General features: G+C 39.5%; 1 long non-coding RNA gene across 1 annotated transcript in view; it reads right to left on the minus strand.

The window, feature by feature from the left end:
• The window catches only part of LOC116558176, a 99,360-nt gene extending 80,554 nt beyond the window's left edge, over positions 1-18,806 (minus strand). Inside the window, exons 1-2 of the long non-coding RNA XR_004271892.1 lie at positions 18,174-18,806; positions 11,091-11,154 (exon numbers count right to left, since the gene is read on the minus strand). This is a non-coding gene — a long non-coding RNA (uncharacterized LOC116558176). The remainder of the gene's footprint in view (positions 1-11,090; positions 11,155-18,173) is intronic.
• Positions 18,807-19,083: the final 277 nt, after the last annotated feature.

Genomic DNA, 19,083 nt, shown 5'->3' on the forward strand with positions numbered 1-19,083 from the left:
AAAAAAAAAAAAAAAAAAGAAAAGAAAGAAAAAAAAAAGAATAAATGACTCACCTGGAAACATGCCTTTCATGTGCAAACCAACCAATCCAAAGCTGTCAGCCCATCAGCTCCTCTATCAGATGTTTACACTCTGAGCCACTGTCCCCTTGCCCTAATCATGCCAGGCCCTGGACCCAGAAAAATAGAGACAGGCCTCATCACCCCAGAGCCTTCAGAAGTTGCTCAAACCAGCCAACCGAAGCCTGCTCACCTGCCTTGCCCAATTCCACAGAAACTAGAACAAAGGTGCTTGCCCACATTTTCCCTTTGCTCCCTCTGCCTTCTGACCAACCCTGGTGCTTCCTGGCATGGCCTGCCCTGCCTCCTGCTTCTGGGGAAGTGTGAGTAAACACTTCCTCCTGCATGACAGTCATATCTGCCTCTGTGCGTCTTACCATACCTGAGGAAATAAAAATCCTGGTGCCTTACTAAGAGGAAGCCACCCCACTATAAGCTTTCCAAATGAAAGTGGCTCAGGAGCCTGAGACGCTTTCCCCCCAACCCCCACCTTTCTTATCTGAGTCAGAGTCTTGCTTTGTTACCCAGGCTGGAGTAAGCTAAGCCTCTGAATGAGCTTCAGATTTAATTGTTTCACTAGATTGGACAATCGCTTACTGCCATGAGACTCTCCTGGAAACTAATAGTTTTAGAAGACTTTCTGTTCTTGAACAATAAGAGGGTCTGGAAAAGTTATAGGACCCATCTGAGTCTGCAAGTTTCTGGGAAGAAACAGTAAGTTTGAAGGATACAGTGGGTGGAAAGAATCAAGTTGTTTTCAGCTTGAATCATTATGAGTTCAGCTTGCTGAAGGTTCTTGTTACATAACAAAAATGCACAAATATATCACCATCAGGTTATGTGAGAAAGGAAGTTCTTCTTACTGACAATGAAATGTTTTAAGTGACGATATATTTCAGCACATTCCAGACAAAAGCATTTTGAGAAACAGTTGTTTGCAGTGATGTCTTATAGTACAATATCACACTAGTAGTGAATTTATTAACCTTGGTTGTATAAAAAATGTTTTTTTCTTTTCTCTAGCTATAGGTATAACTAGAATTGAAAATTTCTATGAAAAATGCCTGAAGTAGAAGACTGTCTATATATTAAATGCCTTGAAACATCCTTCAACTTTTAATTCTTCTTTTGAAAATTGCTCTTAATGAAATAATTGAAAAGATGCACAAAATAATTACTGTAAGGATGTTTATTGAAGTATTGTTTATAGTGCTAAAAATTGGAATCATTCTTAGTTTTCAGTAACAAAATGTCAGATAAATAAATCATGGCATATTCATCCAAAGGAATGCTGTCCTGTTATGTAAAATTATGTTGTTGATTTCAAAAGTTTTTAAATTGTTGCCTCTCTAAAGAGCCTGTATTAGTTTTTTCTCATGCTGCTAATAAAAACATACCTGAGAGTGCATAATTTATAAAGGAAAGAGGTTTAATTGACTCACAGTTCCACATGGTGGGGGAGGCCTCACAATCACGGTGGAAGACAAATGAGGAGCAAAGCCACATCTTACATGGCGGCAGGCAAAGAGAGCTTGTGCAAGGGAACTGCCCTTTATAAAACCATCAGATTTTTTGAGACTTTTCACTATCAGGAGATAGCACAGGAGAGACCCACCCCTATCATTCAATTACCTTCCAGCAGGTCCCTCCCGTCACATGTGGGAATCATGGGAGCTACAATTCAAGGTAAATTTGGGTGGGGACACAGCCAAACCATATCCAAGCCTTTTTAGACTCTTTTTTCCTAATTGTTATCCATCAATCTCTTCTTTCCCATGAAATTTTAAGACCGCAAATATATACCTGTTATATACTATGGACCTTTGGAGGAGCCACAAATCATTGTAATATCTAAGGTTTTTTATACCAAAGAACCAATTTTTGCCAACTTGGGGATAATATGAAACCTATTGAAAATGCATGTGGTTGATGAATATTGACATGGGAAAACATTCACAGTATTTTGGGAAGTAAAAAGAACTAGAACATACAATATAATCTATTTTCATTTATTTGTATATAGGTATAGAAAAACTTACAGAAGTTTCTATATAAACATAGTAATACTGGTTATCTCTGGGTAGAAATTAGACCTATTAATCTATTATATGTTTGTACTTTCCATGTCATTTAACCCTTATGATAATGCTGTGAGGAACTGGAGACCTCTTGGTAGACCAGAGTAGGGTAGAGACCACCGTGTTTGGCATAAGTTGACATTTTGTAAATGGTAGCTATTTTTATAATTATCTTAGAGGCTATCTTTAAGAGACAAAATAGGTTTTTAATTAATATGGCACAGATGAAATGGTATGATGACCCATGGAGCCAGACTGCTCAGGTTCGAGTTTTTGCTCTGTTGGCTAGATACCTTGGAGAGTCACTTAATCTCTGGCATTCAGCTTCCTCACTCATTAAGTGACCATGATGACAGTAATTATAGTTACTCACAGGATTGTTGTGAAAATTAAACACATTAGTCCATATAAATGCTTGAAATAGCGTCTGGTATATAACAAGCACTCAATAAATGTTAGCTTTTATTCTTACTTAATCTTTGCAGTGAATCTATGAGGGGAATATAATTATTTCCATTTTCCAGATGAGACAATTGAAGCTTAGAGAAGTTGAATAATGTAATGATTGCTGAGGGTGAGGATGTCAGAAAAGGATGAGATACCAGATGCTCAGAAGTAAGGCAAAGGACCCCGCAGTTGGATTATAAGAGGGGAAAAAGGTACCAGAGATGAGTTTTTGCATTTCCTTTCCATGTCTATAATGGATACTGCCTACATGTATGTGTAATATGTATTTCACATATCCACATACACATCTGCCATGTGCTCTCCATGAGTCCTTCTAGAGACCACAGAAGAGCAATAGGATTGGAGAAAGTAAATGACCTTGGGGTTGAATCCTGTCTCTGATGCCCCCTGGTTAAGTGGTCCTAAAAGATATACCCTTTCTCTGAGTCGAAGTTTCCTTACTTGTCAAAAAGGACATATAACATCCACCTCTTGAAGTTAGTAAAAATTAAATAAGAAAATAAAAATAGCCACCATGTGAAGAGTACCAGGCATGCAAAAGGTACCATGCAAGCTAGTTTATATAAATAACACAATAGGCCCTCAAAAAATGCTACTTTTCCTTTTCAGAGTCCTTCCTTGTCCCAGTTGAATGACTCATGTTACATGATAATGAATAATTTTTGCCTAATGCTAATTAAGGAGATATTTTATTCATTTGCTATTCACCCAGTAGGTCCTTGCTGAGTTGCCTCCAGGGATCAGTACTTGGCCAGGTTTGGGAAGGGTAAGAGGAAAACCACTTCATCCCAGCTCTGGTGTGATATTTGGTCTAATGAAGGGGACAGACACATAAGTCACTAGAGTACAATGTGATGCAAAACACCATGTTATAGTCATATAATATATTTAAATGGCTTTAATGCCATTTGATTTCAGCTACAAACCCTCCTGAATAAGCCTGTCCTCATTCTGCCTTCCACCGACGAAGGTTACTATGTTAGTTCATTTTCACACTGCTATAAAGATACTACTAGAGACCTGGTAATTTATAAAGAAAAGAGATTTAAGTGACTCACAGTTTTGCATGCCTGAGGACACCTCAGGAAACTTACTATCATGCTGGAAGGAGAAGCAGGCATGTCTTATATGGTGGCAGGCAAGACAGCAGGTGAAAGAGGAACTGTCAAACACTTACAAAACCAACAGATCTCGTGAGAACTTACTCACTAGCACAAGAACAGCACAGAGGAATCCACCCCCATGATCCAATCACCTCCCACCAGGTTGACACAAGGAAATTATGAGGATTGCAATTTGAGATGAGGTTTAGGTGGGGACACAGAGCCAAACCATATCAGATGTCATCTCTGGGATTTGTGACTGTTGCTAGGGATCATTAGCACCTGCTTGTCTCACTTTCTAGGAAGCTCTTATTCCACTAAATCACAGTTTTTCTCTTTCCTCCAACCTCTCTGTTACAGAGACAGAAAACAGTGCTGTATTTCTCCTGCAAATGACTTCCTTTCCCTTCTTTAAAACCTTTCTCAAAAGCTAGAAACTATAGAAACTGTAAATTAGGTTAAATGAATCCAGAACACAGCAATTCAAAGGCTGAGAAAGTGGTCCAATAAATCTTAGATTTATGAAACATATATGCCCCCAGGGTGATTAAAAAGAATGAAAAGTTTGCAGCTAAAATGTAGTTAGGTAAAAAGAAGAGATGCTATGATTGTAGGCTTTAAACAATGGAGAGGGTTACCTTCCTTACAGAAATTCCCTGGAATCATGAAGAAAGAGTTGCTTCCAATAAATGAAGAAATGTAAAACATAACTTTTCAGTATCTCCCTTCTCCAACTTAATGGGGAGGCACAGATTGGTAACACTCAATTCATACACCAAGTGTTTAGTGTTTATTAGACACCTACTCTGCCACGGTCTGGCACCTAAAACACATCAATGAAACAAAACCTTCAAAACCCCTGCCCTTGTTGGGCTTTCATGTCTAATTGGAGGAAGCAGTCATAAATATAATAACAGGTAAAGCGTATCTTAAAATGTAGTAATTGCTACTGAAAAAAATATGCAGCTAGTTAGGAAATAGGATTAGCTGGGGCAGAAATAGGGACGGGGAAATTGTAATTTTAAATAGAGTAGTCAGAGTAGGTTTCACTAAGGTGCTATTTAAGCAAAGACCTGAATTAGGTCAAGGACAAAGTTATGTTAGCAGCTAAGGAAAGGAGTTCCAGGCAGATAGAACAGCCTTATGAAAGCTCTGAGGTAGGAATGTGCCCAATGAGTTTGAGGGACACTGAGGGACAAGATTAAGAGGAGACAGGGGTCAGAGAGATAATGGCACAGAATATAGATGATAAAGGCATTTATAAGCCACTCATTACCAGGACTTTGGTTTTTACTCTGAGTGAAACAAGGAGCCCCCAGGAGGTTTTGTGCAGCAGAGTCATGTGACCCAACTTAGACTTTAAAAGGGTCACTCTGGCTTTTGTACTGAAAATATACCAGGAAGGAGGCCTATGGAGAAGCCAGGAGGCTACTCGGGCAGCTGTTGCAGTAATTCAGGTGGGACATTGTGGTGGCTTCGACCAAGTGGTCAGATTCCAGATAATTTTGAAAGCAGAAAACCGTCTGGACTTCCTGAAGGATGGAACGTAGGGTGAGATGGAAAAAGAAAAGTCAAGGATGACACTGAGGGTTTTGGAAGGAAGGGGATGCTGATAGAGCACATTGGCTGGTGGAGAAGATGCAGAGGGAGAGTTTTGGATATGTGAAGTTTGAGATGTTCGTTAGACATCTATGTCGACATTGAACTGTGTCACTGTGGCTGAGATACAAACTTATTTTCCAGAATTTCCTTCCTTGTACTGCTCCAGGTTAGGTAGGCCACAAAATAAAGTTGTCGGAAGTTTGGAAGGTGAAGGTGAAGCAGCAGCCATCAGACTCCGAAGGTGAGTTTGGAGTTCTGCTGAAATTCGCACACTCCACTGCTGAAGTGCTGACCCATCCTGTTGCCATGGGACAGTGGCTGAACCTGCATTGCCTTAAGCTGCAACTTTATTTTATTTTTTAGTTTTTTGAGATAGAGTTTCACTCTTTTGGCCCAGGTTTAAGTGCAACGGCATGATCTTGGCTCACTGCAACCTCTGCCTACTGGGTTCCAGTGATTCTCCTGCCTCAGCCTCCCAAGTAGCTGGGATTACAGACGTGCACCACTATGCCTGGCTAATTTTGTATTTTTAGTAGAGACGGGTTATCTTCCATCCTCAGCCTCCCAAAGTGCTGGGATTACCGGCATGAGCCACTGTTCCTGGCCTAAGCTACCACTTTAGTGCCTCCTTTAGCTCTGTCAACTTCTGGGGCAGGTGTACCTGCAGCCCACTGGTGGAGGGACCAGTTCCTTTGACAGATCATCCATGTTGTTGTAGTTAGATGCAGAGGAAGACAGATGTGATTCAAGTATTAGTCATTTATCATTGTGTGTTCCAGTTTATCCTGCTTTCTTTCACTTCTGGTCCAATCATCCTTCTCAACTACCTGTCCAGGTGACCCACAACAACTTCAGATCCACCACAAGATGCCAGACCAATAGCTTTTTATAAACTTCTCCAGCACCCCCCACACCTAGATAAGTTCTAATCCTTGCAATAATTTCCTCATTTCCTATCACTCACAGTCGTTCTGATCTTCTGATTGAACCCTAAGCAATACAATATCCAAGTGAGGTGTCAGGTAGGTAGCTAGATATGAGTGTCTCAAGTGTGAGGTAAAGTTTCCAGCTGGATGTATAAATATGAGAGTTATCAACTTATAACTGGTATTTAAAGACATGGATTATGTCACCCAAAGAGAGAGCATACAAGTAGAAGAAGAAGAGGTATAAAAACCAGGCCCTGGAGCACCTCATAGTAAAGAAGTCAGGGAGGAAACAGCCAAGGACACTGAGAAAGAGCAACCAACGAAAGAGAGGGAAAACTAGAAGAGTACAGAACATTTAAAGTGAGGAAGGTGTATCAAGGAGGATGCAATGATCACTTAGGTAAAATGCTGCCAATTGTTAAGACTGAGAATTGATTACTGTGTTAGTAATACCAAGGTTATTATTGATATTTTCAAGAGTGGTTTGCTGAAGTAGCATGAATAAAAGTCTGACTGCAGTAGACTTCAAGAGATAAGATGAGGATTGGAGAAAATAATTCTTTTGGGAAATGTGTAAAGCAAATCAGAGAACTGGTGAGGAAAAAAATGAGGTCAATTAAGAGTTATTTTTTTAAAACCGGAGAAATAAAGACTGTTTTCTGATGGAAAGGAGAAAAAGAAGGGAAATACTGTATGACAGGCAGCATTAAAGGCCTGCTTGAGGACTGAGGTCATGAATTTAAAATGAGACCGTGTAGTGTGAGTATGTGTGAGCCAGGCTCAGCTGCACAGATGCAGGAAGAGAGTAGAGTGATGGTAGTATTTCACCAGACTTGCGGTTTTGATAAATAAGATGAATAAAAAGAAGAATATGCCAGCAAGGAAGAGGCTTTATGCAAAGGATTGTAACAACTAGCCATAGAATTTTAATTGGGTAAGTGGGAGTGAAGAAGAGATGGGAATGAATAAAGAAAAGAATAGGTGATAAAATCAATGGAATGGAGGTCTCATGTGGGGGTCTTCATTTTGAAATGAAGGTGCTAGGAGTGAACTGGAAAGATAAGAAATGGAGGTTAAAGAATGGGATGAGTGAGATGCATGGAGTTCTGGAGTTGTTGGTAACAATATGGAAGTGAACAGTTGAGATAGGGCTGAGGACAAGATCAATAACTAAAGATACTGACAAACCAGGATACTGCAAGAATTACATATGCACATATTGACATCAATAAGAATTAATGCGGGGAAAATGTTGAAAACAGTGATAGTGATTCAGGAGCTAAAAGTGATCAAAAAATGGGGGAGCTTGACTGTTCCGATAACTTCCTATTCACTCCATTGATGAAAGAGGGCTTTCCTGCCTTAAATAGTATGAGGCAGCTGAACACAAGATACCCAGCATTGGACAGATGGGATTGACAGCAGCTTATCATTCACATATACTCACAGCCCTGGCCACTGTATGCCCTCCAGAACAGGACCACACAGGGGTTGCACTCAGGAATTGAGTGAAACAGCAGAGACTGTGGGAGGCAGGCTTTGTAGGAACAAAAGGATGAGGTGCCCCTTCATTCTCATGGGAGGACATAACTGGCTTATTTGAATAATTTCACAGGCTAGCAGGCAAATGAAACTTGTAAGATTGAACAGGAGGAGTGCAGCTGTCTGGCTGGTAAAGGAACTAGACGGATGGGGAACCTTTCCCACTGAGGAAGGGGTATATCTCGTGAAAGCAGGGTAATTCATGGTCAAGCTTCTGTGGCACTGTGAGACTCAGAGACGTCAAGGTAGCACTTGAAATTTTACACCTTACAACGCACTTGACCCAGGTTGATGACTTCAGCAACAAGAGGTAGTGGGTGACATCAGTCTGAAGGCATGGGATTTAAAGCAATCTGATGGCATGGACTTCAAAACTGGGAGATTTTAGGGTAAGGGAGAAAGTATGCAAGAAGTAATGAGGGCAACAGAGGACATCTTCCCTACCCGCAATGTGAGAGAGGTGCAGGAGAAGCAGAGACCTCAAAGGAGATGCAGATTTCAGTTAAGGATAAAAGATTCAGTGAGGTTGTGCATGAAGGTTTCAAGGTGGATACTGGTGGCAAAACTGACTACTTAATGGATAGGGAGAAAGAGGCAGAATCTGGTCTGGCTCTGTCCCTTATTATTTATTAAATCTGGAATTAATACCTGGACTTCACTCTCCACGTATATGAAATGAGGGAGTTGATTGCTTTTAGCCTATAATATAAGATTTTAGGCCGAGCATAGTGGTTCACACCTGTAATCCCAACACTTTGGGAGGCTGAGGCGCATGGATCACCTGAGGTCAGGAGTTTGAGACCAGCTTGACCAACATGATGAAACCTCGTCTCTACTAAAAATAAAAAATTAGCTGAGCCTCTTGGCACTTGCCTGTAATCCCAGCTACTTGGGAGGCTAAGACATGAGAATTGTTTGAACCCAGGAGGTGGAGGTTGCAGTGAGACAAGATGGTGCCACTCCACTGAAGCCTGGGGGATAAAGAGACTGTCTGTCTCCAAAAAAAAAAAAAAAAAAAAAAAAGGCTTTAGACAAAGTTTGCACATCCACAGTATCAGGAGAATGACTTGCCCAATCTGGTGCCGCACCATTAGTCCACCATGGCTATGCTTAGCCCACCCAATATGAAATGCACACTTTTTGTTAGCAGAGCCAAGTCAGAGTTATTCAAGGCCATTCCTTCTGTTCAATTTGCCCCATTTTGCTTCTGAATCTTTTAGTACCAACTTTACTTCTGACTCTTTTAGTACTAACTTTACAAGGCTTCCAACTTCCCTCCTTGCCTTGATCATTGGGTTTTCTGCACACATCTCTCTTCCCCACTATGATTGTAATGCTCCAGGGTTCTGATTCTCCACTTGAGTCTTCATCTCACCCCTGTTAGATCCAACTCAGAGTCACCCCAGAAAGCCTCAGTTCCTCCATAGCCAAGACACTCCCAATGCCAGCTTGGGTAAGACTAATCCCAGTTACCACATTCTTAAATCTCCCTGGCTGGCCTGTATTTGTTTACAATGGGAAGGAATTCTCTCTGTCTCCAAACACAGACACCCTTTACAAAGCACAAGCAGAGAGGTTCTGCCCATGAATAACCTGAGATACAGGGTGTAAGCTCTGGAGCAGAAGCAGCCCTGGTTTCCAAGGCAGTCTGAGTTCAAAGGCTTTTCTCTTCTTCCCTTGAGCCGGTGCTTTTCCTTTCAACAGTCTGCTGATGCAAGAAGTGGTTCTTCAGCTAGCAAGTCTGCATAACATTACAGGGAGTTCACAGGCTTTCTTAGACCCATCCAAAGATGGGTCATCTTACAGTTTCTCTAACTTGGCCAGAATTCCTTCGTGGGGATTTCATGTTCTCCTCTTCGGAGAGAAGATGAACACCCAGAAGAGGGTGGAAGGGCTCCATTCCCTTCCCCATATCAGGAAAATGAAATTCCCAGGACAGAGATGGGGAAAAAAAATCACATCTCAATCCTTGGCAAAATTTAAACTATTAGGCTTGGTATATCCTGTTTGGGTAAGGAAAAAAATTAAACTCTATTCCATACTCCACCTCCCTGCACCCCCCAAAAAAATCACATCCTCATGAAAGAGTTCTTCTGAGAAACTTATCTTTTCATATCTACAAAAGTACATCAAATATTCCCCAGACAGTCCTACTACCTCCTCATCTCCACCCTAGCCAGCCCACACTCATTTTTAAAATTTCACTCCTAGCTTATATCCTGCCCATTAGCAGAATTGTGATTATGGAATTAGGCTGAAACCGTGTCTACATTCCACACAATCTCTAACACATTGACACTTGGTCATTGTTATTAATGACACTAATCGTAACATTTATTCTGCTTAAGAATGTATAGCATGACATGAGGTTGCAAGCTTTCTAATTTTTTTCGAATTATTTATAAACTTTTACATTCTGTGTGATCATCAGTTGTCTTCAAAGGGAACACTGGCATTTTCTGTTAGCAGCTGCTCTGCATGAAATTGGTTATCTAATATGTCTGGTTAACAAGTCTCTCTTTGACATTTAATGAGCTGTAGTGATTTTACATTCAGGTATTTCCCTATTTACTTGAGGGTAAAAGTCTGTATAAAAGCTAAGTTAGTGGATTTGATTATGAAAACCAAGGAGACTTTTACAGATAAGTGGAAAGCAAAAAGTATTTTTTTTAACTCTGTCTTTTGAAGTTTCAATGTCCAGCCTTTCTTTGGAAACATGGTATTTTACTTTCATATTTTTACTGGTCACAGTTTTCTTTGAAATGCATTTGTCATTAATTAAATGCTTTTGCCATGATTCCATCTCTATAACCATGAGACATTAACTGAAGAGCAAAAAGCAAAGTGTCTATTCCATTTTATTAGAATAGAACTAGATCTTCTAATTAAGATAGACTTGAGTTTTCTATTTTCAAAAAAACATCCTTCAGTTTATGTTTATGAAAACTGTGTATCCAACCAGCAAATATTTCTGCATATATTGAAAGAAAAGCATAATTCACAGGTCATTAATCCACCTAAGTCCTCAAATACCATGCTACTGGTCATTTGATTTTATGCTAGAGTGGGTTTAGATGGTGAAACAAAAAATATTTTCTTGATTCTCCTTCCTCCAAAGGAAAACATTACCCAAAGCTGCCAAGGAAAATACCCCAAATTACCTCTGCTGTTATGCAAGAATTCCTATCTTTGCACAGTTATGGATATAACAAGGACAGAATTTTGAAGGACCCAAACACTTCCTCCTAAAATATATTCTTGCTAGTATTCTGCTTCAGATCAAAGTTTAAATCCTAAGCAGTGACTTACCAGGCTTGCATCTGCCAGCTCCTTGAAGAGGTTCCACTTTGGTTTTGAGGGATTATGTCTGAAACTTAAAATATAAAATGCTTTCAGTTAAGCTGCCTGGCATGATTGACTTTGTTTATTCCAGTTATTCCATTCCAGTGAAAATTTCAATCCCTTCTCTCTGTAAAAATCTTCAAATTATTTTCTTCCTCATTCTCCTTCTCTCCTAGACTTCAAGCCATGGATGAAAAACACACGATCTTAGCTCACTTGTTAAGGAAAAGGTAAAAAATGTACATGTAATCAAGCATATGAGGAATTGTCAGTTGCAAGATGATTTAAATTTCTTCCAGTGGATATAGCTAACCCTATTAGCTCTCTGCTTATATATATTTGGGAAAAGAATAAGCTTTTTCAGTGCAGGAATTATATAAATGCAGGAAGGGACACTTCTGCGAGTCAGAAAGAGAGAGAAGAGGAGAGGATTCGAAAAGGTGCCAGAGGGTAATTGGACTCTGACTCTGACAGGAAGTGCACTGGTTAGCTAAAGTTAGAGAAACAGTGGCCTCTGATGGCGCTCCAGATGTCACACCAATTACATATGGTACAGAAACTTGCAGTTTATTTTCACAGTCATTCAAGTTAAAATACGAGATGAGAAGGTTGCAACAGAAAAGCCATCTTGGGCCTAACTGTTTCCTTTCTATAAACAAGGTCAAAAGGTCTCATTTTATTATTACCCTCTGTCCTTTCTTCCCAGCACTGTTTATTTTCTGCCTCCTATTTTAGAGATGCAAACATATTCTAACAACATTCATCTTTAAAAATTTTCTATCAAAATGGAAATTTTTGTTTTCTTGCTTCCTCTATGTTGATATAAGCAAACAATCTTACAGTGTTTATTTTGATAATCGATATTGAACAATATCTTACAACTGGGAAAAATCCTCCTGCTTGATAGGGAACAGTGTTGCCCACTGGCCACATAAAATATTGGCTAGAATTCCAGACACTGGGTAGTGAGAAATTCAAGTTCTTCTTCTAAGCACTGTGTTCATTTATTTTCTTTTATGCCATTTTTACAAATGTGAGTACAGCCAAGAAAATTAGCACATGTGGGTATACCCAAAGACTAATGACAAGCTGATCCTAAAGAAAACCAGACAGAAAGACTGAACTCTTGATAAAGGGTTTTTCTGGCCCCTTAGTCGGACTTGCAGCCTCATCTAATCGGCCCACCGCACTCTGCCCCTGGAGGGAAGGAGCATTATGGCTGAGCCAGTGACAAGTCAGCTCTCAGCACAGAGGAGAGTTGGAGAGAGGAGGGGAAGGTCATCTTGTCTTGATGTAGCTGAATCTGGGGCTAGGGGAGTGCATGCTAATTGGTTTGTGAGTATGAAAAAAAGGGTTAAAACAAGGGTACCAGTAAAAGGTGGGCACAGAGCAAAAACAATTAGGGAAGGTATTACAAATAGTTGAAGAGTGGGGCTCAGTCAAAGGAAAGCATGCCAAACGGGAAGACAGTTCTCAGTCCAGTCTGTGGCTTTGGCTTGTAGCTTGGCATTCAGGCTTTGAATCATTTTTGGCTTGAAGGTGGGGTTTCACTGGGGACCTGACCCCCCATGTCTGCCTAGGATTTTTCTGCCTCCTGCCTCTATCACCCCGACTCTTTCCAGATTTGGTATTTATTGGGTTTGCAGAGACCTCTAGTGTGCTTCATCTAGTGATAAGCTGGGGTGACACCCAGAACAGACAGTGATGGTGAACTTGGCAAAGCCAATGCAGATTGTAGGGAGGGAAAAAAAAACATTCGAGGGGAGTTTCCTGAACTTTGGGTAGCATATATTTGGTGGAATAACAACAACACAGGAAAATGTAAAATAAAATCAAAGATAATTGAAGTGGAAGGCTGCGTTTGCCAGAAGTTTGCCTATTAGAGATAGTTCTCCTAGTTTTTATTTTAATAGTACAAAATCACATGAAAAACACGTTTAGCAAGAAACTGAGTCAAAGGCAGTTTTACCATTCCATAGTCCCTCAAATGAGTAGTGCTGTTGTGTTGTATTATCTGCTCTCTAAGCACAAAAACAAATTACCATGAGTCAATGTCAAGATATTAACATAATTATTCTGCTGGTTTTCTATTACTGTTTTCCTCAAACGCACATTTGCCTAAATATTTCCTAGACATATTTTATGTAGTTTTATATAAATTCATGAAAAATTCTCAACACATGGATGTTTCATAATGTCACTGGATGGTGGATTTTCATTTATGTCTAAATACACATTTATTGAAAATATTTTGCAGTCCTAATGGAAAACCAAGAGGAATCCTAGTAAAGGTCTCCCTGAAGTTAGCAAACCTAATGAAATATTTTGTACACTAAAACATTGCTTTCATTTGTGACATAAATTCATTCTTATCTACTTCCTGAGTTGATTTTGTATTTATTGGAGCTGTAAACAGCTCCCAAAAGTCAGCCTACTTCACTGACAAGGACTCTGATTTCCGTTCAGTTAAGGCAGCTATCTCTGCTTTGTTATTGCAATGTTTTATCCTCTTCTCTCTTTTCTGTTCTCTCTCTTCTGTGAAGGTCATCTCTCTCTCTTAGCCACGTCTCAGAATCCATTCCACTTCTCTGATACTTTCTAAGTCAGACAGAGAATGATGCTACTTCTCTATTCATTGTGATATTTTATTTTGAAAAAGTTATAAGGGACACATCTAAAGATTTTAAGTAGTAGTAGATGATCTCATGTCTTTCTTTTTTTCCTAAATATTTCTTTCTCATTATAAAGGCTTATTGTACAAAATTTGGAAATTCCAGAAATGTACAAAGTACAAAAATGGTAATAAAGATCAGTCACATTATCATCAGCCAGAGAACTCTCAACCAGTTCTTTTTTGCCTATTCACGTATTTATTTTTAGTAACATTTGGATAGCACTGTGTCCTGTTTTTCAACCTGTCACTATATTATGACTATTTATGTCTCCATGTTCTTAAATGTGATTTTAGTTTCCACATAATACTCATAATTTGTTTTATTCTTCCCCCATTATAGAACATTTAGATATTTTCCAGTTATTCATTACTTTAAATATAATGTTATTGAGAACACCTTTCTTGCCATTTTAAAGTTATCCTTCTTAATTAAGATAAATTGATTATTCCAATAGTTCTATACACATAATTTCAGTCACTTACGGAGGATGAGGGGCCTAGAGAGACTCTATGACTTGCCTGAGGCCATATAACTAGTTATTGAAAATGTGGAATTCTTTAATATTTTCAGTTTCTTTATCTATCATGATCAAACCCTAGGCTTTTTCACTGTCTTTTTAAAAACCAATTTTGTTCCATTTTTATGTCAATTCCTGCCACTGTATTTCCATACATTCCTTGCATCCCCACCCAAAAGCCACCTGTCTGGTCCCTAGGGCTTCTTTCTTCCCATTTGCCCTGCACACTACTATCAGATGATTCAGATGATCTTCCTTATGTCATTATCAGGTTCAAAAAGTTCATTGACTTCATGGTGAAACCCTGCATGAGATATAAACAACTTGCCTGACTCCCAAAGCTCCACTTTTCCCTCCAATCTTTCCTCATCCACTCCCACTTGTCTGCTGTTCACTATCCCATTCCCAGCTTCCTGCCTTCTTTTTATATTTCTTTTTTCTTTTTTTTTTTCTTTCTTTTTTGAGACAAGGTCTTGCTCTGTCGCCCAGGCTGGAGTGCAGTGGCACAGTCTTGGCTCACTGCAACTCCACCTCCCTAGTTCAAGCGATTCTTCTGCCTCAGCCTCCCAAGGAGTGGGGATTACAGATGTGTGCCAACAAGCCCAGCTAATTTTTGTATTTTTAGTAGAGACAGGCTTTCACTATGTTGGCCAGGCTGGTCTTCAACTCCTGACCTCAAGAGATCCACCTGCTTCGGCCTCCCAAAGTGCTGAGATTATAGGCATGAGCCACCATACCCAGCCTTCTCCTTATATTTCTTATCCCATCAGAACACTCCTTTGTTCTTCCCCATCTCTTCAACTTTATGCAGTCCACTAAGGCCCAGTGCAAGTCTCACATATTCCATGAAATAGAATGAACTTCCCATTGTATCTGAAATTGTTTGACTTGAGTTCTAGTCTGTAATGTACTACTTTCACTGGAAAATTTGGGGGCAAATAATTAACCCTGCTGGGCCTGTTTCTGAATATGCAAAATAAGAATGATTACACTAATACCTACTGTATCAACCTCCCGAGATCCTAGGAAGGATTGGATATGTGTTATAAAGTTTTGGCAAGCTGCTAAGTTGTATACAAATGAGAGAAAATATTGTCCACTGTGACCACTCATAACTGTCACTTTATACCATTTTAGTGTCCAAGTCTGTATAGCATATAACACAGCACTGAGTTATGTTCTGTCCCATCAAATTCTCTCATTGTCTTATGGATGCTAATCATTTTTCCTCAGCTTGGTTTTGAAGTCTCTAAATATAACACAGTGTCTAATATTACCCCTCTAACCCAGGCATTGCTGTTGATGACTAGTCTTATCTAGATGAGTCCTAGCTGGTAAGGTCTGGATAGAGTCACAGTGAGATTTAGGTATAAGTGGATAAGTCAGTGAGGCATCAGTGTTCTAGAATTTTCCTGGAGTAGAAAAGTCTTAAATTGAAAGAGTTCAAGAAGACTTGGATTAAGGTTAGCATACACCTTGTGAAGTCTGTGTACTGTAAATTTAGATTTTGTTTCTTGGATATAGTCACTGAATTCTTTTTTTTTTTAATTGTACTTTAGGTTCTGGGGTACATGTGCAGATCATGCAGGATTGTTACATAGGTGCACACATGGCAATGTGGTTTGCTGCTTCCATTCCCCGGTCACCTACATCTGGCATTTCTCCCTATGTTATCCCTCCTCAACCTCCCCACTCACCCCTTGCTGCCCCTCCCTTGGCCACCCCCAATAGACCCCAGTGTGTGATGCTCCCCTCCCTGTGTCTATGTGTTCTCATTGTTCAACACCCTCCTATGGGTGAGAACTTGTGGTGTTCGATTTTCTGTTCTTGTGTCAGTTTGCTGATAATCATGGTTTCCAGATTCATCCATGACACTACAAAGGACAAAAACTCATCATTTTTTTGGCTGTGTGGTATTCCATGGTGTATATGTGCCACATTTTCCTTGTCCAGTCTATTGTTGATGGGCATTTGGGTTAGTTCCAGGTCTTTGCTTTTGTAAACAGTGCCTCTATGAACATACATGTGCATGTGTCTTCATAATAGAATGATTTATAATCCTTTGTGTATATACCCAGCAATGGGATTGCTGGGTCAAATGAAATTTCTATTTCTGGGTCCTTGAGGAAGCACCACACTGTCTTCTACAATGGTTGAACTAGTTTACACTCCCACAAACAGTGTAAAAGTGTTCCTATTCCTCCACATCCTCTCCAGGATCTGTTGTCTCCAGATTTTTTAATGATCGCCATTCTAACTGGCATGAGATGGTATCTCAATGAGGTTTTGATTTGCATTTCTTTAATAATCAGTAGTCACTGAATTTTTATAGCAACCCTTATTAGGCATGCTTACTGTTGGAAAGAAGCAGCAAGAATGTTCTTCAGACCTCTCACCTGGCCTTTGGTTATCTCAATCAGAAAGGTCAGGCTACCTAATCATGATATGTTGTTAAACATGGTCTCCTGATGATTTGCTTATAGATTATGCATTTAATCTGAAATTTACTTCTCAATTTTGATTACCTAGTTTCTGGAGTCCTAAAGAATACTTTTTTCCTAACAGATCTACCCTGAAAAAAGTCAGCTGTAAGGTTAAGATTAGGATGAGTGAGAAGAGATAGGGATAAGGATAGAGTTAGGGTTAGCACTACCTTTAGGTTTATAGTTAAGGTTATGTTTAGGTTTGTGGTTAGTGTTGGGTTAGGGTTTAGTTTAGGATGAGGGTGAGATTTAGGTTTAGGCTTATGGTTAGCATTTATGCTAGGGTTAGTGCTTGTGTTGACTCTGCCCTTAAGGCTACAGGTTAGGGTTAAAATTAAGGTTAGGATTAAATTAGATTCCAGGACACAAAGGACACTTTCACAAAAAATATTCTTGAAAATTTTACTTTGTATGGTAAAAGAAAACATCTTCCACATTTTTACCCATTTCCTCGGCACTAGCAAAACACCACTGTAGCAGAATGCCTATTTTATAGTATTCCACGATTAAAAACTATACAGATTTCCAGAGTTGTTCAGAGTATTTTTTAAATCTCTAGTACTGAAAAGGCAAGTAACACCTTAATGTCAATGTTAACACCCAAAAGGTCAATTTGTCAATAGTATTTAATTTACACTGCCTTCAACCCCTGACATTCCCAGCCACCAACATAAAAGCTGATACCATTAAAGTAAAATGCCATGATCTGGAACACACTTACATTTTATCTGAAAAACATTATATATATATATGTGTACATATGTATATGAATCACCATAAACCAAAACACAATCTGTTTAATAAGGTTTCCAAGTCATTAGATGTTACCCAAATAGGTATTTCAGCCAGACCTCATGCCCCAACAACTTGAGTATCTAGTGATTGAATGATGTTCCCACATAGCACCTGAACTTCAGTAGGTCCAAACATGGTCTCTACAGCCCTCACCCAACACACCTGCTTCTCCTTCTTTTCTTCCATTTGCTTTAATGGCAGCATCATTTACCAAGTGCTCCAAACCAGAAACTTTTCATCCACTCATTTTTCCTCACCTCCCACTGTCCCATCCTGTTGTAAAAATTACTTCAAACCTTCTTTCTGTTCCTCTCTTCGGCTTTATTATTTCCTGCCTAAACCATTTGCAACAGCCTCTTAAACAACCTTCAAATAACTTTCCCACCTTCAAGCTCTTCATTGTCCAATCTGTCCTCCCCACACTGTCACCAAAATATGCCATCTTTGTTATGCCATCTACCAGTTGAAAAATCTTTGCTAGGTTCTATTCTAGAGTCTTTTTCACTCCTTTGTTGGCCTGGAATTTTCCACTTCCTTCTTTGTACCCTCCCATACCTTGAACATCTATGGTTGCACTTACTGTAGTTTATTACACGTGTTTCCCTTGAGTAGATGATAAACTTCTCAAAATTAAGGTGATCTCGTTCACTCCTGTACAACCAGTTCACAGAACACTGCCTGGCACACGGTAGGTGCTCACAACATTTTGTTGAAAAAAAAAAAAAATAGCTTATGAGACCAAGTAACACTCACAGATCCTCTTTATATAATAGTGTGTCCGGTCCCAAAATAAAACTTATGCTGTGTAAGGCTTCTTAAAAAAGCACACCCTGCATTTTAACAGGAAGTTACAGATTAATAAACAGCTGACGGAACAAACGAAATAGCACCCAGTGAATCACCAGGGGACCATTCAATTGCTGCAAACTAGATTCAGGGAGAGAGAAGATGGGGCCAAAACGACATTCCACATTGATGGGAAGACTTTGCAAAGATGCTTGAAAGCTCTGGGTATCAGGGCAATGCCTATATTCCCACACTGTAGTGGAGATTCAGGAACAGAAAGAGGACATAGCAAAAGTGAATTGAGGGTACTATGTGAATACAGACACCAGATAAATACCAAATTTGTGGCCACAGAAGGTCTACCACAGCCTTCTTCATCCCTTATGTAACATAGAGCTTTGCATGTGGTATATGCTTAGGTTTTATGTTATTCTTCATGAGAATATGTGGTGACTATATACACAAGACATGGATTTACCTCTGGATTTCCTTCTGCATTTGCCACCATTGCAACACCAAGACCCCTCATCTTCCTCCTCCTCCACAGCATACTCAACATGACAAAGAGAATGAAGACCTTCCTGATGATCCACTTCCACTTAATAAATAGTAAATATATTTTCTTTTCCTTAGTTTTTCTCTAGCTTATATTACTATAAGAATACAGTATATAATACATATAATAGACAAAATACGTGTTGTTT

Source organism: Sapajus apella, unplaced genomic scaffold (genome assembly GCF_009761245.1).
Source record: "Sapajus apella isolate SASKATOON/1434 unplaced genomic scaffold, GSC_monkey_1.0 scaffold21, whole genome shotgun sequence".
Taxonomy (NCBI): Eukaryota; Metazoa; Chordata; class Mammalia; order Primates; family Cebidae; genus Sapajus; species Sapajus apella.